This window comes from Danio rerio, chromosome 18, assembly GCF_049306965.1.
Source record: "Danio rerio strain Tuebingen ecotype United States chromosome 18, GRCz12tu, whole genome shotgun sequence".
Lineage (NCBI taxonomy): Eukaryota > Metazoa > Chordata > Actinopteri > Cypriniformes > Danionidae > Danio > Danio rerio.
Window position 1 is genome coordinate 38573294 of NC_133193.1, and position 17453 is coordinate 38590746.

The 17453-nt window shown below is 43.8% G+C and overlaps 1 protein-coding gene across 28 annotated transcripts in view; it reads right to left on the reverse strand.

Annotated features, from left to right (window-relative positions):
* The window catches only part of ryr1b (ryanodine receptor 1b (skeletal)), a 243794-nt gene that overhangs the window by 160123 nt on the left and 66218 nt on the right, over window positions 1-17453 (reverse strand).

The window sequence follows — 17453 nt, forward strand, 5'->3', positions numbered from 1 at the left end:
TGGCCTAAGTTAAACTCACCCCCCTAAACCTCAATCCCATCCGGGTCATGACACTAATGTAACCCCGCCGGCCCTACATCACCCAACCCGCTCTGAGCTGGGATCGAACCGGCGACCTTCCGCATGGGAGTCAGTTGCTCTAACAAGGAGGCTAAAAACTGCCATGTTATATATATATATATATATATTTTTTTTTTACTTATGGACCCTTTTTTTACAAGAAACATTTCATGGTCTAAACATTTTTTTTTTCATATTTAAAGACTATATAATAAAATAAGACTCTATTATTTTATTATATAAAATGTTTGTACATTCAAGAAGCTGTCCTTTGTATTATTTCATATTTGTATCGAATTCCAAAATAGTTAATTTAAAAAATAGTCAACACTTTACTGAAGTGTTTCTAATGCAGTGAATGGGACAGTGCATCTGACATTTTTCTCTTCTGGCAACTGATATCAGTCTCACATAATTTGTTTTTTTTTTATATATATATAAAAGTTGTGATAACACTATTGTGTAGTTTTTCCTTTGTTATTTGAACAAGTTGGAATAAAAAAAGTATTTGTGGTACTCTCCCATTCACTGCTCTCTGAGAAACTCAGACATGTGAAAATGGTCTATTATTAAAGTCAATAGGTCCCAGCAACAAGCATTCTTCACAACATCTTCTTTTGTGAAGAAAGGAACTGATAAAAGGTGAATAACCACAGGAGGGGAAAAATTATGAGTTATTTTTTTTTTATAGAAGAGCTATTCTCTTAAAAAAAATCAATGTGCAATATACAGTGTGAAAAGATTAGAGTTCACCATTTCAGAGGTCAAATACAGTAAAATAACAAAAAGAGTGCACTTAATTGACGCTTCACTATTTTGATTGACAGCTTAGTTGACTAATTATATTGCTGACATTATAAGGTCCCTGTCACAATGCAGATGTGGACGATACAGAATCAATTCTCTATGATTTTCTGTTTCTGAATGTTACTTGATAATGTGATGCTGACTGAACGCAAAAAGAGAAACTCTGTAGCGTACAGTCCACAGATTAAACTTCTTATTGATTTTATCACGGTCTGGCTTTGGTCAGAAGGTTTTACGACTCCTGGCTCCAAGAAGTCTGGATTTTCCTGACAGCTTAAGTTGTTCAGGGGAACTGGAGAGATAAGCAGGAGAGCTTCAAAGACATTCCTGCCCAAATACCCCCCCCATGTTTGGTACCGATGGGTTTCTGCTGACATTTTACAGCACATGATGCATAGAGAAAAATCATAACTAGCATTGCCTTATTCTTTAATCCCCTGTATTAAATGCCTGTCCGCATGCTTTGGGCGGACACTCAAATTTGCATACGAGGGACCTCGAGACAAAGAAAGGGTTCGCGCGCAAACTTTCCCCTGAAATCATTGGTCAGAATGCTGTACGGGTTGTCACGTGATCCGCAGGTATAAGCACACTTCCCCCCAAACATCTGGGCAGAAAGAGAACTTCCCAAAAAGGAACATCATTGACGGTGGCCCTCGGGCCACACGTGGCTTTCTAAGCCGCATGGACTTTTTCCCGCCACGCTTTCTTTATTTTCCGGCAAAGTAAATTCAGTTTAAAGTTTGCGATCGTGTTCGTCCGAACTGCATTACAAACTCCACGCATCAAAGGACATCAAGAGTAGTTTCATCACGACGGAAGAGAGACGCATAAGAGAGACCGCCAGACATGAAAGACCAGGTGATTTTAGTTATGCGATTAAGCTGTGCCCCTTTTATCAAAAAGGTGTTTTTTATAACCTTGGTGGTCCGTAATGGTGCGTGTGGAACTGAACGTTTTGTCACTCTTTAATCTGAAATCTATATTTTCTAGCTTTACTATTTCTCTTTGCTGTTACACGTTCTATAGACCTGATATCTCCACGTGGTTTACCTTTGTTTTGTGTTTAATCTATGTTTGTGCGTTTGTTTGTTCGTTACGTCTGACTAGTCAATAAATTCCATTATAATCAAATGAATTGTATTGTTTGCCTCACGAGAAAATGTCACTGAAATACAGATTCCCCTGCCTAGCTATTATAAGTTGTTTAAAACCTTTGAATGATTAATCTACTTCACAAGAAGTAGCAATTAAATTCCCTTTTTCTAAATGAATAGATTACAGTGTCCGCTCGGAAGAGCGGCGGCTCTGCTTGTGTTCGTTTGGTCAAATTGACAATAAATTGATCCGGAATATTAATGATTAATAATAATTCGTTATTGTTGATAATTAATATTCATAATTTGGGAATCCGCTCGGTCACGCGAGCATGATCATTTACAATCATATGTTTGTTTGACCAAACTGACTGAAGCTTAAGCCGGAATATTAATAATTAAGAATAAACCGTTATTGTTGATTATTAATATTCATAAAATGAGCTAATTTCATGCTACATATATTGGTGGAGAATGCGGGCAGTTTTCCAAACATTTTCTGTGAAACAAACTTTCCAATTCATTGTGATTTATTAAGCGCGATATAGAAGAAAAAAAAAAAGGACCGCGAGAAGCATTTCCTTTCTTCAAAACTGGGAGGACGAAACGCCTTCTCCAGCCATTCTGTTCACTAAACACAGCAGAGAGCTGCCCGTGTAGAGTGTAACAATTTAAACTGCAGTTCATATATATTTTAAATCGATTTTGCTAAGACGCACGTTCCGCAAATCATTTAAATATATTAGTGTGCCTGTCGGAGGAAAAGACACCTCTCTCAGCGCTTGTAAGACAGTATGGAAACCCCAAACCTGTCCGTTTTAAAGGCCTTCTTATAGCTAGAAAACCTCTAGCCTATTTCTCCCGTGGTTTAAAACTGTTAGATTAGCTGCCTAACGTTTAACCTCTTTGCTTCGCCGCCGTGCGAAATTAATTTCAGAACTGCTGGACGGTTCTAAATTAATGTATTTGGGAGCTGCAAGCTTGCCTGTTAACCGCTTTCTGACGAAAGGAATTCTCAGAACCATAAGCGTGTTTTTTAAATGGTACCAAAATCTGATATGGATGTGAATTCCCATATTTCAGTTATGTTCGTCCGGACCAAATCTGTGTACAAACGTGCACCGCCTCGAGAGACGTCTCGCATTTTATGTTTGTTTGTCTAATTGTAATGGTCGAATATTATTATCAGTGTTACGGCAACATGATATATAATGACCGTTTATGCGAATCTTGGTGGTTCGCGCTTTGCCTTTGTGAAGTCAGCCGCATACCAAGTTATGAATGAGAGCTTCTCCCATTCATCAATCCGCTCTTCGAGCGCTCATTGACTCCTCGTCCACGTAACTCGTGCGCGCGCACGCATGCGTGAATGACGTAGTCACCACCCCAAAGCATAAGATCCGCCTTCAGGAGGCAGCGTGTGTGACGCGGCTTACATCACAGGGCAAAACCACTCGCTAGCTTCTAACGACTAGCCTCAAGTAAACCAACCCTTCGCGTCTTAATATTACCAAACTGTTAGCACAAGGCTAACCGGATGCGAAGCGTAACAACTTGCTAGCGGCCAACGCCAGCTAATGCTTAAGCAAACCAACCCTTCACATTTTGTAACGTTAACAAACTTTAGCACAAGGCTAACCGAATGTGAAGTGCAACTCGGAAACATCACCCCCTGTCTCCTTCTGCTCTTCTCACATCAGTTCCGCCCACCATTGTGTCTCAAGTGGTCTTAAATGGTCAAACAGTTTGGAGTTAATTTGTTTTAATTTCGATTAAGCATTTTTTTTTCCCTGTTATCATTTTATCCAAACAATAGTTTAGTTACCTAAGTGTAGATTATTGGTCTGTTTTTATTTCTTTTGGTATTATGAATTATTTTGTTACTTAAAATTTTTTTTCATTAATTTTCTGCCTTCTGTCTTTTTCATTTTAATACCGTTGTCCAGTTTATTTTGTTATTACTTGATTTTTAATCAAGTTCCCAATAATCTATTCTAAACTTAGGTCATGTTTAATTTTAATTTTGTTGGTTTTGCTATTTGGGGAATAGCCTTTAATCTCTCTATTATTATCATTAATAGGCATATTTTTTTCTTCCCTTTTGATTTTTTTTACTCCATCTTTTCCTCATGCCTTATTTATTCCCTCACCTCTTAGGTTATAGGGAAAGTATTTCTATATAAGGGCAAGTATTAGTCTGAAGCTAAATTCAGTGCTATCAATCTATAGATCCCACATCTGATCAAAACATGTTGGGCTAACCCATTAATGTTTGTAGATGCCCCTGAATACTAAGGCACTCTTTCTACTTTTTCTAAGCCGTCCTGTACTGCTTTTACCTATAGGGGATTATTATGATTATTCTTTTAGATTCTTTTATGCCGATTTAATTTTCCTTTAGCCTCCCTCCATCACAGGGTGATAACCTTCTCTATCCATCAGATACTATAGCATACTAAGATTCCTACTCCAACTGGCTCGCCCAGAATAGTAGATCCATAGTACTGCCCGTATCCAGACCCGAGTCCTCTGTGCTTGTGTGGTTAAGCGTACAGGTTATTCAGGTTACAGATCAAAAGATTGGGTTCATCTGTCTGACATAACTGACCCCTGCTGAAGGATGCGTTAGATACTTTGGCGTTTTGTCTCTCCGGCTTGTGTGGATCACAGTGGCATCAGCAATCGTACTCCAAGAAGCACCGTCCGTGTCAACTGGCATACGATCAATCTTGGTTAATTACCCTGTCATGATTCCACACACGTGCCCGCCTGAGTGAGATTGGCCACCTCATTCTACAGGCCTAGTGCGGCACCGGAATCATCAGGCAAAACCCAATTTTGAATCATGCCAGGCGGTCAGTGACTTCCTTGAGTGCTACGTATTGTGCTAAAAGCCTACGCTGTGTGAGTTCACAACCGAGTTACATTATAGGCAAGTGATCTGATAGCGACTGCAGTAGGAGTTGGGGAAAGTCTAGTCAGATAGCACGCTCTTGCGACCTTCATCTGATTGCCTTTCACTCACCACCAAGTGTAAATAGCATGTAAAACCTAGTCTAAACCTAGCCCACTACAGGACTATAAAACGAACATTTTAGACGTGCCCATAGGTTTTGCTGTTCTCTATCTCTCTCTCCCTCGTTTCTCATCCTTGTCTGTCTTTCAGTTTTATTTTTATTCATATTTACTGATATCCATATTAGTATTTTCTTTCATTTTTCTTTCCCTGTACACTCGTTCATCCGAGCGAGGTGCCTTTTTGTCTAACTTATCGTTAGTATTATTCATTTTTGTTTTTGGGTTACTGTTATTTTTATTTACTTAATTATTTTTAGTTACTTTGACCTGCTCAGAGACCACGCCATTGAGAACCACCAGGGTGATTTAAATAATTGATTGATAATTTGCACAGCCTGGCGCATGACTAAAAGCCTTGAGGACCGTACGTAGATATCAACTGTTATCTAGCCACCCAAATTCGACATCCGAATTGTCCGGCCCCCAGAGGATCCTTAGAAGGACCAACATCTAGCCGGCACATACCCCCTAGCTGACAACCCTGTCAGACTCATAATATAGCACAATGCTTACATCCACTCGATTTGGCCATGTGGGTCTCTCTCTCTCTCCCTTGTGATCTCTGTCTCACCCAACAGACCAGCATGTCAAGTGCGCCCAGCCCGCTGCTCACTGGGACCAACTGGAGGCCTGGTTAAGTGCTTAACCCACAACCTCCTACTCAACGACGCCATGGAGCTGCAGCGGCCAAGCAGAGAACAGCTGGACGTCTGCATTAATCCGCTGAGGGCGAACGACCTAGCCCGGAGCCATGACAGCCAAGCCCAGACTCAACTCTCCAGGGCCCTGACACACCTCACCCTTGCACCGGCCAGACCCATAGGAAAGTGTCTCAACCAGCTGGAGCATCGAGCCCAGGACGCCTGCAAGACGACGAGGGAAAAGGACGCCGAACTTCTGGAGCAAATGGACGGACTACACGCGCCCCGATGGAGTTACAAGCGGACAACGCACACAAGGAGCGACGAGAGGAGAAAGCCAAAGATGAACTGAGTGTAAAGCTACAAGCTGAAACACTATTGTAAAGAGCAGAACTAAAGACAATGAAGCTCAGGTCAAAGCCTCTAAAGTCAACGGCTGAGGGCCCGAGCAAAATTCCAACACGGAACCCAACTAAAAGACTTATGCATGAACTCGACAGAGTTCACCCAGAACTGTCACATTCCTACAACCCATGTGACTACCTGAAAAGGGAAGTGCCACAGTCAGCCCCAAAAGCCAAGACTGGATAGACCAGCAGAGGGGGGTTTATCCAACTCATGCTGCCCCGCCAGCCAGCATTCCAGCAATGCCCGTCAGCAACACAGGGCCAGGACTCCCTCCAAAGGGGTCCCCCATGACAGACACCATCTGTCAGCCAAAGACTTGAACCAGCTGGCCAGGGAAATGCCAACTTTCACCCCAAACCCTGCTGGAGGCGACGACACGCACCCCTAATTCTAAGACATTGACTTTGACACCTTTACACAGAGGCCAAGTGCCACTCTCTGTGACAAACTGTATCTGCTAAGAATTACTTCGAGCCGTGAGGCAAGAAGTTTCCTGAATCAACAGCCCCGTGCCATCAAAGCAGATTACGAGCGATGCAAAGCTCTTACAAGAGTGTTTTACCTGACCCTGTGTCAGAGTAAGGACTGATTGTCGCCATGGGTCTCAGAACAGCCACGAGACCTCAGAAGCATACTGCAGTCGACTACACCAACCCTACTTCGAGACAGCAAATGAGCCACGGACGGAGGAGGAGTTCACCTTCCAGATCCTCTCTCTCCCAAAAACCTGCTTTCTGCGGTGAGTCCGCACACGGGCAATGCCCTGCCCCCACGCCCTGACCACCCAACAGCGGCAGAGTTTAGCTCATAAAATCTGTTCAAAACAAAGACTGCTTTGAAAGACTGTCAAACACCTACAAGCTACCCTGTCTCAGAGTCTCATCCGGAGCTGACTTTAAAAGGCACGTTACTGTTTCCCAGCCGCAAGACTTCCAAACAGTGAGTTAAAGCCTTTCTCCGCCAGCAGAGGACAGCACCACCAGGAAGGCGCATGTCCCAACAACAGACAGGATGCTCAGAGACACACTTGGACAAGCCACTCACCACAAGCAGCCCAAAAGGAGCCTAACAGCAACCAAGGAATGACCAACCTGCAGTAGCCAGGAGCTCGAGCAACCAGCATCCAGCTAGTTACACGCCAAAGAAAGCCAAAGGTGAAAACCTGACACCAAACAACGACACAGTGGCGTCATGAGCAGCAGAACTGCTAAAAAGCTTGAAGGGGCCCTACAGGAAGTCAAGCCAGACTCCTTATGACTTGAGGGGGGTCCAAAACCATTTACCCCCCTGAACACCTGCTTTCTGCTCCATCCCCGCAGAGTACTGCGAGTCCAACACCAGCTAAAGACTGTGTATCTAACTGCAGCATCACGCTTCCCCCAAGAAGCAGCCAGTGCCACCATGCTTGCAACCTCGGGTACCAGGAAACACTGGTCTGGTTGTCTGTTTACCTCCCGAGCCACAGCCCACCAACCAGCCACACCTGCGTACAAACAACTGCTCAGGCCCCTGCACTTCAACTCTTGGGGAACCTGAACAAAATGGCGTGGCAACAACGCGCTACTTGGCTGTAACCGTGGAGATGAAAGAAAGATGAAAAACGCGCGTCAGCACGGGAGCAGACCTCACATTAATGTCATCTTTCCTGTTTGAGTAACTCAAAGCAAGAGCTCAGAGACTAAAACGAACACTTAAATGCCAACCAGGCAGGCTGCTGGTGCAAACCATACAGCCAAACTGAGGTTCAACTAACCTACATCGCTCCCATTCAAGTAACTACTGACCCCATGACTGCAGTGCACCCCGTGTACCCGTCGCCAATGGGCACATACCTGCTGCTGAATGGTAAAAATCCGCTGCATACGTGTGAACCTCTTTCGAACTTTGAACCCCTTTAAAATCTGGGCCCAAGTGCGAGAACTCGCTCACAGCCGTCAGGTCAACCCCAACAGACAGTCAGGTCACCGAGGTCGCGGGAAACTGCTGGAACCCGCGAGAACCCAAACTCAACAACATAGACGGGGTCAAGGTCGCTACTCTGCAGCCTTCAAACCAGCTAGCAACCCCAACGCTTGCTGCCCCAGGCCTCAAAGGGCTTAATGTTAAATAACCGGACTGTGAATGACACTGTACTTGCACTGTGAGTAGACAACCCAGCAGCCATTAGCTTCGCACTGTGCGACACTCCGCTGAACACACCCCCAGACCTGTGTTCAACTAACAAGCATACACACTACTGTCCTGATACATCTTCAGGCATATATATAGACACCTTTAACGACTGGTGATAGGCACCCACACTTCTCACAGCCAACAACAATGGCTGTCACCCTCAAAAGCCCCACTCAGGCCAGACCATGCCAGAGGTCTGCTCCGTCATCAGCAAACAAGACTCTGTGGTGCCAGCCTATACAAACAGGTGCTCTATATGGCTCTCCATATGAAAGGCCGAACTCTAAACCATACATTGGGTATTCTTCCAACCAACAACAGAAGGGGCATAAAACTGGGCCTCAACCTGGAAGCCATACCCTAAATTGAACTGTCCTCATGAACAGTATATGTCTTGTGTAATAGCTGCATGGCAACTGACATAAAAATCCCCAAAGACTACCTACTGGGACGATTGGTCAGCTACGAGTTCCATGACTTGGATTTCTTGGGCCAATTAGTGGCCTCACCCTACATGCAACGACACCAGAGGGGAGCTTAGAAAACACAGACTATACTATTCCATTCCAGCTCGCCACACTCACGTCTGTCTTACCAGTAAACAAAGAACCGGTAGGCAGAAGTGAGCTCACAGAGGACTAACTCCTTGCCGTGTGCCCAGCCACTTGTCACCCCATCACTAACATGGATGAAGACAGGGCATTTTCCTCAACAGGACGGATATGCTGAGGCCACGCAGGATGATGTCAACCGACAAACGTCAGCACATCCTGTATGACTACAACGGTGTCCTCGCTAAAGACTCTCTAGACTGCAAGTTCCACTGACCTTCAGATGGAAATAACCAACTCCATGCTGGGAAAAGGACATCGGGCTATGCAACAAAACCTGCTCGGCACCCATCTGGCCCGTCCTCAAGCCCAGGGTCAAAGGGTGCCCGACCATAGAAAGCTAAATCAGCAAATGCGTTGTCACGAGGGCCAATGACACCACTGGAACAGGAAGTGCCCAGAACTCAAGGACCAACCATCTACTCAACGCTTGATGTGGTCCCCGCCTTCGGGACAATACCTGTGCATCCAAATGACCAGCATAAGCTAGCTTTCACCTTGAACAACAGACACTAAACGATCATGAGGTGCCCCGTCGGCTAGGCCAACTCACCAGCCGAAAGCAACACCCTCCTGAACAAAGCATATCCAGATGCTTATGTTAGAGGCAACCTCATCTACGTTGAAGACATCCTTAATGAAAGTACCACCGTGTCTGGCCACTCAAAGGAGATAGACCATGGCCTACAACAGTTGACTGTGGCTAGCGCAAAGACTACCGCCTAGCAAGGTCTCTGAACTGAGCGGCTCCCTAAGGGGGTGCAACTACTCCAGACACGTCATTAAGAACTGTTCAAAGACTTCTCGACCCGTGACCACCCTGTCAAAAAGGGCTGTCCTTCTGTTTGACGGAAGGTCAACAGCTGGCCACGATTGAAGTGAGATAACGTCTGGGCATATGCAAGTAAGACACTCCTTGCGCCAGAAGGCAAATACTAAGACTGTGTAACAACATCACTCTGCACGGTGGGTGCCATTTCAACAGCTATTCTCCAACTTCTTTGGAGCACAGAAGCCATCATAGACACCTGCCACCAACCTGTCATGTTACTGAACAGTCAGCACATCCGGGATGGCATAAAGACTAACGCCAGTACAGCCATGCGGCCGATGGCCCCCTAGGGCCACTGTATTGACACTTGTTACACCTTAAGCCACAAATCCACGCTGGGTAACAGCATAGCTGTTTACCAAGACTGTACAACTGACAGACAATTGGCAACGCTGTAAAGGAGGAACCCCAGCCACCTCTGCCAACCTGTCATTCAAGTACTCCCAAGTACTGGGATGAGAATGCGTGCCAAGGTATGCCCACAACCTGTGTCGATGGATGCTCCCACAACCACCGCAGTATGCAGAAATGGCAGCCACCATTGTAACCCTTCAAAGCACAGCAGCCCATGACATCAGAGTGCACTTAGCTGCAGACTCCAACTTGCTAGACTCTGTTTCACGTTCCACCTCCCAGGGGGGAAACAAAAGGCTTCAGAACTGCCCACCACAAGCCCGTGAAACGTCAACACTTTTTCTTCTTCCCAACTAGGCAACCACAACACTGACAACCACATCATGGTCGTCTACAGAAGAAGATGAGAACAGTTCAAACTTTCAGGCACTGACGAGGACCTGAATGACTGGACCGGTGCCCTTACCAAGAAGGTGCATCACACGGTGGACCATGGTCACCACCCAACCAAAACCCCGAGATCTGGCAGCTGTAACCGGCAGCCAACAACCCTGCCTAGCCTAGCTGCCACATCCAATCTCACCAGCCCGACAAATGTCGCAAACGACATTGCAACCACGTAGGCATCTGACTCCTCACGTCAGACCAGTTTTATTTTTTTTCTTTTACTTTGTCTCTTGTTTTGTTAGTTTTCCACCACTCACCCCACCTACCACCCGATCCTGCTGTTTGACCTCAGCTTCAACACAGATGTCACTCAACACCTCCTACATCTTAAAAAAAAACAGGTGCGTGTGAATCCTTTTTGGGTTGTCCCTGAAGACCCCACGACACAACAGTTCGTGCTGCCTCAGAGCCAGAGGGGGGTAATGCTAATGTACTGACCCTGCACACAGCAAAACATGCCCAGGGCGCTGATTCACTGAGCACCACAGCAACAGAGAAACCATACTCTCATGATCAGACGCCCAGATGGATCGGGCGGGACACTTCCATGGGCTCACAAGGAGCAACAATTTTTTTTTTTGTGTTTTTCTCTCCTTCGCTTTCTCTTCCCTTTGAACTCATATGCCAGTACACCAAATGGGTAGAGTGTCTCTCAGCACCGACGACACAGCCCAGACCATGGCATATCTTCTGATGATGTAAACAACTTGGACAGAGGCACCCACCCTGCACTACCAACATCACACAGGAAGGGCAAAGACTCCTGGTTGTATACGCTTAGCTGCATAGCAGCCAACCCTCAAACCTACGTATCACAACCAGAGTAACAAAGACTGGGCCACAAGCCAGGAAAGGGGGTAGAGACCCTGCAACCGGTGTCACCGTGGAATGCCCAGCCAAGCACAGTCATCACAGACACCACCTACTCTCTCCCCTGTTCCCTCTCTCTCTCTCTTCCTTTTCTACACAGGATACAGCCACGATCCTGTACCTGAGTCTCACCAGAAGACCAATGCAACCTCACAACTATACTCCTCTATCACTCATCTCTGGAAAACTGCGGAACAACTACCACTCCGTGCCTCCCGACAACAGGGAAGCACACATTAACAAGGGCCTCGCCATTCAATAAGATGCAAGCACCAGTGGACAAGTGCACCCCTGACCTCCCCCTCAAAGCTTTCCTGCGTGAAACCAGGAAAGGGGGGGAAAGAGCATGAAGAAACTAAGTCAAAACTGCTTGAGTCTAAGCCACGACTCGTCGACCCAGCAACGGAGGTCGAAGGAAACTCACCTCCAACCCATCCTGTACGTCAAGTTAGATTTCAACCAACAAGGTTTTCTCCGAACCTTCTTCGTTGCAAAGGGGGGATATATGTAGCGTACAGTCCACAGATTAAACTTCTTATTGATTTTATCACGGTCTGGCTTTGGTCAGAAGATTTTACGACTCCTGGCTTCAAGAAGTCTGGATTTTCCTGACAGCTTAAGTTGTTCAGGGGAACTGGAGAGATAAGCAGGAGAGCTTCAAAGACATTCCTGCCCAAATACCCCCCCCATGTTTGGTACCGATGGGTTTCTGCTGACATTTTACAGCACATGATGCATAGAGAAAAATCATAACTAGCATTGCCTTATTCTTTAATCCCCTGTATTAAATGCCTGTCCGCATGCTTTGGGCGGACACTCAAATTTGCATACGAGGGACCTCGAGACAAAGAAAGGGTTCGCGCGCAAACTTTCCCCTGAAATCATTGGTCAGAATGCTGTACGGGTTGTCACGTGATCCGCAGGTATAAGCACACTTCCCCCCAAACATCTGGGCAGAAAGAGAACTTCCCAAAAAGGAACATCATTGACGGTGGCCCTCGGGCCACACGTGGCTTTCTAAGCCGCATGGACTTTTTCCCGCCACGCTTTCTTTATTTTCCGGCAAAGTAAATTCAGTTTAAAGTTTGCGATCGTGTTCGTCCGAACTGCATTACAAACTCCACGCATCAAAGGACATCAAGAGTAGTTTCATCACGACGGAAGAGAGACGCATAAGAGAGACCGCCAGACATGAAAGACCAGGTGATTTTAGTTATGCGATTAAGCTGTGCCCCTTTTATCAAAAAGATGTTTTTTATAACCTTGGTGGTCCGTAATGGTGCGTGTGGAACTGAACGTTTTGTCACTCTTTAATCTGAAATCTATATTTTCTAGCTTTACTATTTCTCTTTGCTGTTACACGTTCTATAGACTTGATATCTCCACGTGGTTTACCTTTGTTTTGTGTTTAATCTATGTTTGTGCGTTTGTTTGTTCGTTACGTCTGACTAGTCAATAAATTCCATTATAATCAAATGAATTGTATTGTTTGCCTCACGAGAAAATGTCACTGACATACAGATTCCCCTGCCTAGCTATTATAAGTTGTTTAAAACCTTTGAATGATTAATCTACTTCACAAGAAGTAGCAATTAAATTCCCTTTTTCTAAATGAATAGATTACAGTGTCCGCTCGGAAGAGCGGCGGCTCTGCTTGTGTTCGTTTGGTCAAATTGACAATAAATTGATCCGGAATATTAATGATTAATAATAATTCGTTATTGTTGATAATTAATATTCATAATTTGGGAATCCGCTCGGTCACGCGAGCATGATCATTTACAATCATATGTTTGTTTGACCAAACTGACTGAAGCTTAAGCCGGAATATTAATAATTAAGAATAAACCGTTATTGTTGATTATTAATATTCATAAAATGAGCTAATTTCATGCTACAACTCTGAAGCTCCGAACAAGTGTAGCGCTCGGATAATCTGTGGCCTGCACACATAACAGATGCATAATGGTGGCGTGCGAAGTCAGACTGGCACTGTCTGTATGAAAAGTAGCGTTAGGAAGCACTTTTGCTTTAGTGATGTTGAAAGGGAAAGATCTTGGGCAAGAGCCTCAGCCTTCCTGAGAGAACACACATTGAAGGTAGCAGCATCATGGCTAGAAGCAGAAATTAGCTGGTTGGGTGTTGCAGAGGGTCAATTAATGCTTTAAATGTACAGTCATGTAAAATAGTTAGAACACCCTATAAAATTTTTATGTTTCGAATTCAGGATATACATATCATCTACTTTTTGGCAGATATCAAAATTTAGGAAATAAAACCTCAAATGAGCAATAGTATGTACAATAGCATACAAAATGAGGAGCCTTTAGGGGTGTGACAAACAAAACCTGTTTAATTAAAATTGGGTCATGCAACAAGACAATGATCCTGTCTTTCTGTCACCGACTCGGTCCCAGTCATTCAACTCTCTGGCCAGTAGAGGCATTTACATTACATAGTAGCATTACATCATCCACTTAAACTGATTGCGCACACACCTGCTCTAAATCCCGTTAATGACCCGCACCACCTGTTATAAGCCACGCTCAAACACCAGTCCAGTGCGAAGTCTTGTTCTGACACGGCTAACATCTCTGAGCATTATTCCCTTGCCTGATCTCCTGTGTATTACCCCGGACTGTTTCTGACTTTGAGTTATCTTCTGCCTGCCCCGAACCTCGACCTACGCTTGTTATATGGACTCTGAACCACGCCGCCTGCCACTGACCCATGCCTGTTATATCACACTGTGTCTGTCAGCCGCCAGCCCCTCGACCATTATTGCATACTGTTGATGTGAGTTCGCACTTTAGTGCGTATTGTATAAATGTGATTGAACTGTGTCTATTAAATACTGCAAATGGATCCCTCCGTATCAGTCAGGTTTTATCTTCTAAAAAGACCTTCCAAGGACCATATAATGTTTTTAACTTTTTTAATTGATTTATTTTTGTCCTGACATAGAAAACCATGAAATTCAATTAGGCATCCTAACTTTTTCACATGACTATGTACTAGTTTGAGTTCAGTTAAGTTCAGATAAATTACTGGAAATAGCTAAATTTTGTCATTACATAATTAACATTGCAGTTAGATGATCTTTAAAGTTGTAAAGTTGTCACACTAAGCATCTACAATGCTCAAACCCACTGAGCTGAGAAACAACATAGTGACAATGAAAACTGTTATGTGAGGAGCCACTCAAATGCTTACAACATTTTCAGCAGCGGCTACACATTTTTAATATATGTTTATAACAGTTTTAAGAAAGCATATGTGTCACTTCTGTAGGGCGTCAACGGATCCTTCCAGAACCAAACAAGTCACAGACTATATTATCTTTAAAGGATTGGTTGGTGCCTACATGTCTGAGCTTTTGTTTTTTATTTTCAAAGCAATCCACAGGCACCCAGCAAAAAGTTATCTACAGGATGGCTTGCCAGTCGCGATCACAAATTGGTGCTAATTAACTTTACATCTTAACACAATAAAAGAGGCTACACTCAAAGACCCCCCAAACCAGTTTTTGAGAATGCTCAGCAAAGCCTCTTTGTTTGCGCCTGCAAATGGCATCTGTGAGGAATACACATTCTAGGCAGACCAAGCTGAGATCAGAAAAGCTTTCAAAGTTAAAATGAAAATTCAAGTAAAACTGTGTTTATTTGAGTATTGTATGTTTGCTTTAAGTTTCTGTAAGTTTTTGTGTGTACATGTTCCATGTGTTTAACAAAACTGTTATGGATAGTAATTGAGTTATAGCCCTCGGTGACAAATGAAATCTACAGAATTTTTTTGAGAAATACTTTATTTGTGTCTATGTTATGAGACTTTATTTTAACAACTATTCTATCGCGGCACCCACACAATGTGCCAACCTGGCCTTCTAAAGGAGGGAATTGGGGTGTGACCCCACCCCGCAGCTTCTCTGATTGGACAATCATTGTGTAGGCCCAGCCTATACCAAAGCATATAAAACTTTGAACAAAGGAAATTTCTTTGTCGTCTTGTGCTGGTCGTCTTTGCCTGTCGTCATCTCTGTTGCTGCCTGGATGTCGCTTTTCTCGTGCTGTGGCCGTTACATCACCTCGCCGGAAGCCTCGTTACATCACGGAGCAGACCGTGACCTTCCCTTGCTGCCGACTCGACCACCGATCTGCTTGTGCAACCGCTTCAACAACAAGTTGAAGTCATAACTACAGAAACCCCAGCAAGGACTTCGAATGCCACCTTGTCCAACATCTTTTTTCCCTAGCAACCAACTCTAAGCTTCCCTGAAAGTAAGTATACTCCTCTTCACCGATGAGGGAATTCCAGCACGTCATTGAAGTTGCTACACAGACCAATCAGCTTCGCCGGGATTTCCCTTTGGACAGGTCAAGAAAGCCAAAATTCCATCAGAATACAAGTAACACAAACAAGGTTTCTATCCATTGCTGAAACTGGTGTGAATTAAGTAGTAAACAATAGCGAAATTCTCTGCTTTCATGGTTTCTCTCAGGTTGCAATGCTAAGAACTTAGCAAATGCTAGAAGTTGAATCCACTCAGTCATCACTCTCTTCAAACTGCTTGTGTGTGTGTGTATGTATGTGCGTTTTTTATGTAGATTAGTATGTTGTGTTATAAAGTAGGAATAAACTTTTGTTTAATTTTTAAGATCCATGTTGGTGTTTTGTGTGCTTTATAAGTTAATGCCTCAGCTTCAGATACTGCTACCTTTCTCATTAAATGATTAGATACTGTTTTGTTGGTTGTGTTACAGTAAATATTCTGTTTGCTGGACAAATGCGTAGGTTAAGTGTAAGCTTTGAATAATTCTATGTGAATCATGTTCAAATCTTTACATTCGAATCCCTAAAGTTTAAATGTGATTTAAACCAAAGAGCTGATTCTTTTACTTCTATAAAGCCTTAATGACCGGGATCTGTAACATTAAGACAAGAAACCTGTTGTTCTCATTTGAGAATCCCTAATTTAAACCCTTTACAGTAACTTGCTTTTTTAACATTTTTTCTTTGGTTAAACTGTGTTCCTGACATTACCTTTTGAGTGTTTTGTTTCAACGAGAATGTAATGATTGTATAGTGACAACCAGAGTCGGATCCTAATGCAGATTTTAATAGAATCGTTAGGCAGTCAAGGTTCAAAACAGACAGTAGCATGCAGATAATCCAAAGGGTAATCAGTAAAGAGGTGAAAGATTGTGGCAGGTGGCAAAACAAACATAAACATAAAAAGGGTCAAAACAAGGCTAGACTAGACTAGACAGAGAAATATTTGTAAATGCTCACTACAGTGAAAACAAGACTCAGTCTGGATGTGTGTGTGGGATTGGTGTGTATAATCTAAGCAATCAGTCTTGATCAGCTTCAACTGGGTGTGTGTGATCAGGAGGTTAACTGAACAGGTGTGTGACTGACAGGCATGATGGGATTTGTAGTTTGGTAAAATGGCAGGGTGTGTTCTCCAACAGCCTGCAAAGGCAACACTACTGGTGATCACAACAGATTAGAGCTGAAGATCTTTACCCGGACCTGAAGGAACTAGGGGTTGTGCTGAGCTTGCGCTCGCGTTCCGGCTTGCACAGTAAATGAATGGTCATGTGATGCATTTCGATTAGCGCGAGAAAGTAATCAAATCGATTGTACCAACTTCAAAACACATCCCTTCAAAGGTGAAACAAATGATGACGCAGAAGTCAAAAAGAGTGAATTTTGCAGAGTGGGAAAATGTACAGCAAGCTGACAGGGAAAATGACTAGAGTACTTGCTACATTGAAACTGCTGTAATGGAAAAACAAATGGACCAGCGATCAACGACCCAGCGACCTTCTTGCTGTGAGGCGACAGCACTAACTACTGCACCACTGCTTCGCCCAATCATTCAAATACCCATCATAATTTAGAATTTATTTAATTTAATTTGTTATAAAAGACTTATTTTTATTGGTGTGTTGGCCAATTTAACAGCTATGTGAATGTACCAAGGCCTATTTAGAGTGCTAAGATGTTACAATGTTACAGAGAACTTTTTTTTTTGTTTCGACTTCTGAGTGGCCTACAGCCTACAATTGCTATG